The sequence below is a fragment of the Kogia breviceps genome, chromosome 7 (assembly GCF_026419965.1).
Source record: "Kogia breviceps isolate mKogBre1 chromosome 7, mKogBre1 haplotype 1, whole genome shotgun sequence".
Lineage (NCBI taxonomy): Eukaryota > Metazoa > Chordata > Mammalia > Artiodactyla > Physeteridae > Kogia > Kogia breviceps.
This window is the reverse complement of record NC_081316.1, coordinates 113,432,555-113,438,554: the sequence shown is the minus strand read 5'-3', so window position 1 is coordinate 113,438,554 and position 6,000 is coordinate 113,432,555. Positions and strand designations below refer to the sequence as shown.

The following is a 6,000-nucleotide window of genomic DNA, read 5'->3' as shown; positions in this document are numbered from 1 at the left end:
GGACGAGCTGGGAAGACTCTGGGGCCAAAGGCCGTGCTGGTTGCACGAGGCGACACTGAGCCTCTCCTAGTCTCTGAGAAGTTTTGTTACCTGCCCGCGTGTATGTGAATGCAGGGCGGGTGTGATGGGAATCAGAGGAAACTGCCTAAGAATCTAAACACTGAAAGTGGTTTAAAAGGGAAGGTACCAAAAGCGGCGGGAAGGTGGAACCACAAAGGAGACACTAAGTACGAGCCAAGAGAATGGATGGACTGGCTGGCTTCGCACACTATTAGGTGGAGGGGTGAGGGGCCGGGTCTGGGCGGGGAAACAGGGGAACTTGTAGACCAGTAGTGGACCCGCCCCAAATGCCGCCTCTCCCGGGGAAGCAAAGGTGAGGGGAAAGGGAATGAAGGCATTATGGGAAACTCCGGGAACTGCTAAGGCAGCTCATCCTCACCCATCCTAAACGAAAGCAGAGACTGATTTCTCCTTTCCTGGGGAAGCTCTCTCGTAGAGCAAGCAGGAGGGGGACTGGGAGAAGGGACTGCACAGAGCGCCCCCCCCGCACGTTGGTACGGCCCATTCCCCCCTCTCCACGCCGCTGATCTGGCAGGCTGCGCGCGCACCCTCCGGCGGGGCGCGGGCCGTCGGGGAGCTGCGGCCTCCGCGGCCGGGTTCCCTCCTCCGGCTCCTCGCGTGCTCCTCGCTGGCCCAGCGCCCGCCGGGTTACGCGTCCGCGCGCCTTGGAGGGGAGGAGCGCGGCCGCGGGGGCGCGCCCCGGTGACTCCGCCCCCCACACCCTGGGCTCCCCTCCCCTGAGTCCCGGGTGCCCGGCTCGCGCGACTCGGTGTGAGGAGACTGGGACCCCGCGCCGCCCTCCCCCACGCCCCCGCCGCGGCGTGCGAGGCGCCGCGCCCTCCCGCTGCCCTGCCCGGTGCATGGAGGGGCCCGTTCGGATCGCAGCCGCAGCTGCCGCCGTAGCCGCCGCCAGCGCGCGGGGGATGACCTGGGGGTGGCTTTCGGAGCCGGCTGCCGCACAGGAGGTCTGGGGGCTTAGCCAGCCCTGCTTAGAGGTGCGGGGGTGGGGTCCCACCTAAGGGTGGGCGGGAGGGGTGGCCTGGGGACCCCGGGCTCGGGCGCCACGAGGCTTGGGAACTGGAGGTCCGGGGGCGGGCTGGCCCGAGTGCCCGGGAGGGCGTGGGGGTCCAGGCTGCGTGCGGGGTCTGGGGCGGGCAGCTGACGGATGCGCAGTGGGGAGCGCCTATGTCCCCCGTCCTCGGGAACTCTGAGCCACCTCGTGGGAGGAGGCGGGGTGAGGTGTCAGTGACACGATTAAATCTCTTTGACAATGATCCGCTGGGGCAGGTGAGATGCAGCATAGCGGGGAGCACGGGGCGCCGGCACGTTTTCCCAAGGGAGCGGGGTCCCTCGCCTCTCTCAACCTCCATCCCCGCAGAGCGCCTGCGAGACACAGTGATTTATGTGTAGGGAGAAATCAGGAGAAATTTCCTGCGCAATGTATCTTTCTCTGCTTTCACAGACTCAGTGACTTCCCAGCCCCAGGGGAGCGTATTTTTCCTTCTCCTCTGTATAGCTTTCTGTGGATTGCATTATCATTTGCTAAATACATTACAGCTCGCTATTTATTTCACTCTGCAGCTTCCAGACCTTTGTTACATTCTCTCCACATCTAGGAATTTCAGTAATAAATCACCGAGGGGGCTAGAGAGGCTCTCTCGCCTTTCCCTTCATTGTTCTCCCAACCCCACCAAATCAGGTGGAAGGCTCTCCAAAAGGAGCTTTCTCCAGAATGCCTGCCTTTCCCAGTCCGGGCTCCAGAGGGTGGCAGGTGCCTTAAGGGCAGGCTGCTTTCCAGTTGAGATCTAGAATTGAGGGAACCTCATTAACAGAACCTCTGTGTCCTGAATCAGACACCTTGAGAAACAGAAGATAGGACTAAAAGGTAACATGAAATTTAGTCTCAGGCCAGTGGCCAGTAAAGATGAAAGAGGCCAATTCTGATTCCATGCCTCACTCATGCCACAACCCACAGATTCTCCAGCTGACTTTTGGAATACCTAGTGGACAGTGTCTGCTAGGAGAGGGTGGGGAAGGGGCTGGAGAATGAAATGGATTTATTCTCAGTATAATTCTAAACGTTCTATTACATTTCATAGCTCATTTTGGGGGGGGTAGTCTATTTTAGCTGAAAATGCGGGGGTAGTTCAACTTTTAGGACAAGATGAAAGAAAACTCCAGAAAACTGTAAAATTTAAGTTAGTGCTTAACTAGAAAGCATTCTTAGGAACCCAGAGAGGCAGCAAATACTGTAGTTTCTGTTTTGCACATGTTGAAATGAACTGCCTCATACTTGAAGTTACATGAGAAGGATGGAGAAAAACTGTTTCATTTTGTAAAGACGTGCCCTGGGTGTGTGTTTGGCAGTGTGTGGAGCAGACACATTTATATTTCTATAAAAAAACACACAAGTGTGTATTGTTTAACTTTCATGCAAAAACTCGGATGTAGTATTTGGGAAATCTGTCTTCGTTTGGATAGTTCAGTCACCCAGGAAAATCAGTTACTAGAGGTACCGTGCTATTGTTTGTGTAGTAACTCACTTGCGATGCTTTGATTGATTGCCTTGGTTCTCATCAACCTCCTCTTCTGTGGAAAGTACTTAAACAGCTCTGACCCTCAAGCTGGGAAGTACAGAGAACCCTTAGGACTTGGAGCATACTGATCTAGCTTGTGTCGGTTGGCTTCTAAGTCAGTGTTACTCCTTGCCTTCTTTGCAGGTGGTTTGACTGTGCATGGGAGGAATTAAGTTCACTTTAAGATAGGACTTCCCCCACCTCTGCCCCCATGTCTATAAAGAGGAAGGCTTTATGTGGGATTAAGAACTTCTGCTATAGGGCTGGGCTCTAAAAAGGTCAGGTAAAACCTGTTGACTAGCTCTTGTGCTTTCTTCTTATTTTTCCTCTTTGCCTGTGTGCTTTCATGACTTTCTGGATGATTTCATTTATGGTTTTGTCAAAATGTAAGTTGAAGTAAAATGTGTCTTCTCTAGAAATGTTTCTTATGCAGGCATTTAGACTAAAAATTGGTATTGTTTCTAAGTAAAATCCTGGAGAAATGCTTTCAGGAATTAAACATTATTGTAGTGAAATCAGGCTGGAGATAGGAAATTAAAACTAATTAAGTGAAAAATCTGTTATTTTTAACACATCGTTATGTTAGCCATTGCCTTGTGATTAGCATTTGTACTATGTAGGAGTGCAGATAAGGCAACACATCTCAAAGAGAAGATGAGCTGTCTAGAGGCAAAGAGAAAATGAGCTGTCTAGGGATAGTCTTTCTTTAGATATATGATCTTACTACTTAATAGAAACTAATTAGATTAGAAAGGGAATTTGGAGTCTGGTTGCTAAATAGATTGCTCTGAAGGACTTGATTTTACTGTGGTTTTTGATGGGTGCTTTTTTCAAGAAATTTTGTTAACTTGAATTAGAGAATGCTTTATTGTTTTTATTGAATTTTTATATTGTATGTAGACATTTCATTGATTTATAAACATTCCATTTATAAATTTTTGTTGTGTACATGGTACTAACTCATTTTCAAGAGAATGGGGAGGAGGGCTTTACTTGATTCTTTTTCAATTGCAATTAAGAGATGGTATATGGAATATACTGAATGTTACTTTAAAAATATTGGATTACAATTAAATGCAAAACTGGTTGTTGGGTTTTTTTGTTTTTGTTTTAATCCTTCAAGTTTTCCCTCATTGTTTGTGCTCTTTCCCCCATTGTCAGGCTTAAAACATACAGTATCATTGTCATCTGTCCCCTGAATAATGGTCCTGAGGTGATATTATTAATGTGGCTTTTTAAAATCAAACTAATTATACTTGCCTAAAAGAGCCACATGTGTGTGATTCTGGCTGCCTGGTGCCTTTTGAGAGCCCTGGAGACAAGCTAGTGAATAGAGCTGAAAATTCATTCTGTATTTGATTAAATGGAACAGACTTGCTACTCCTTACCCCAGCAGGGGCGATGAGATCTCTTGATCCCCGAAGCGGCTCCAAGACCCTGGGAATTCCATTAGCGAGCACCTGAGGAATTTCTGCCCTGCAGTGCCTTTTTTGTATGTGTGTATGTGCGTGTGTGGAAAGGGAGGGGAGCCGAGTGGTTGCGGGGAGGGGGGGAGGGTGGCGGGTGGGCGGAGAGAGGCTACATTAGAAGACTCCATATGTTAGCAGATCTAAAATCAAGACAGGACTTAACAGCTTATCTTGTAAGAGAAGAGCCCAACCCAAAGGCAGATTGCTGGTCAGGACTTTCTTACAAGCACGACCGTGGTGATGTGTCTTTACCCTGAAGTGCACGCGGCTGTAAGTACAGAAAGTCACTTTTCTGCTTTGCCTCCGAAGCACAAGCATATACACGTTGAAGACTTGGTAAGTTTTCTCTGAATGATCTTTTGATAAATATGTAAAATCGTGTTACAGTTAGGTCTTGCCTGTAAGGGCTGCTTTTATTGTTTTAATAACTTTTCAACCGAGAGGAAAATCAGCCTTTTCTGTGAAGCAAAGTAGTTTGCAGAGATGAAATGCTTGTTTTAATAGGCATATTTGAGTTTGCTCTTTTGTTTTTATATGACTTTTCTTGTGTTTTTGTAACATTATTATTACAGAATTTAAATTCATTTAGGGTATCTCTCTTTTCTGTTGTCTTTTGAAGAATTCTTTCTGATTGCTAGTATTTTTTAAGGCATCGCTTTGCAGACTTGCCAGCAGCCGTGCGTAAATGAAAATATATCTACCAAAAATATTCTGTAAAATCTTTGGAGCAAAATTTTTGAGAAACATCAGCGTGTCTTCCTCTCCCTGCCCCACCTCCCCTGCCCCTGAATAATTTTTGGATACAGACATTCTTCAGAATATGAGCCCAGTTTGATTCTTGTGTACTTTTCAAGGAAGAGCAGTTCTGAATCTTGGATGGTCTAGTTAATTGATTTTCCTCTTCTGAGAATAGTTAAAAATGAATGTGAATTCCAGTGCTTATAGTTTTCAACTAGTGCAGAGTGCAGTAGCCAATTTGATGGTTAATTTGATGTATTTTGTTTCTGATTAAAATCATCCTGTGTGTCACAGTTCTCTCTATCCTATTCCCATGTAGTCCTCTACCAAATTCTCCTTACAATACTCAGTGTTTAGAAAATAAAGAAGCCTTTTAGAGAATATTCAGTTTTTTTCCCACCTTCACCCTGGCCTTGCCTTCTAGTAGTATGGCCAGATTGAAAGAACTCTGGAATGAATGGGAGTAAACACTAAAGTTAGCACTGGGCCTGTCTCGGTTCACAGTTGTTCAGGCACTTTGCTGTGTGATGTATTTTGATGGCCAGAGATAACAAAAAACTACCCCAAAGCACATTTTGTTCTGCTACATATCATTTGGAATGTGAGTCAGGACTTCAGTTCTTGAGAACCAGTGATGTGCTTTTAACCATAGAATTAAGGAACTGTGAAGTTCCTTCCATCTTACTTGAGAGGGGGAAAAACACACAGGTTATGTTACTGAATTCAGATGTATTCTGCTTACGTTTTGTTACAAAATTTTTATATTGCCCTGATGTAAACATATAGCTTGCTTTTCAGCTATTCTTGACATAGACTAGCTCATCTCTTTTTATTCGTGTGAGCTGGGGCAGTGATCTTGACCTAAGCCTTGGGTTCCTCATCGCTGAAATGAGGATAATAACCATAGTATCTGTTACCGCGTTACCGCTGTTGTGTGGATTACATGAGATACTGAAAGTAAAGTGCTTGGTATATTATAAAACCTCTATAAATGCTAGCTGTTGCTATTTTAAGTAACTCCTCCTGTACATGTTAGTCTGTTACTTTGATCCAGAAATGATTTCTTTTGAAGATTAAATAATGAGGAATTCTCTGCAGTTAGTAATAGTGTGGGCACGTGGAACTGCTGTAGTTTCAGTATGCTACAGTTTTCTTCA

General features: G+C 46.2%; 1 protein-coding gene across 3 annotated transcripts in view; it reads left to right on the top strand.

Moving 5' to 3' along the window:
* Window positions 1-629: 629 nt before the first annotated feature.
* CDON (cell adhesion associated, oncogene regulated) overlaps window positions 630-6,000 on the top strand; it is a 99,059-nt gene continuing 93,688 nt past the window's right edge. For 2 of the 3 annotated variants that reach the window (XM_059068472.2, XM_067039262.1), the window contains exon 1: window positions 630-1,055. The gene's annotated coding sequence lies outside the window, so the exon portion shown is untranslated. Of the gene's footprint in view, window positions 1,056-4,406; window positions 4,442-6,000 lie in introns of those variants that run through there. The other variant, XM_059068473.2, reaches the window with a different exon arrangement.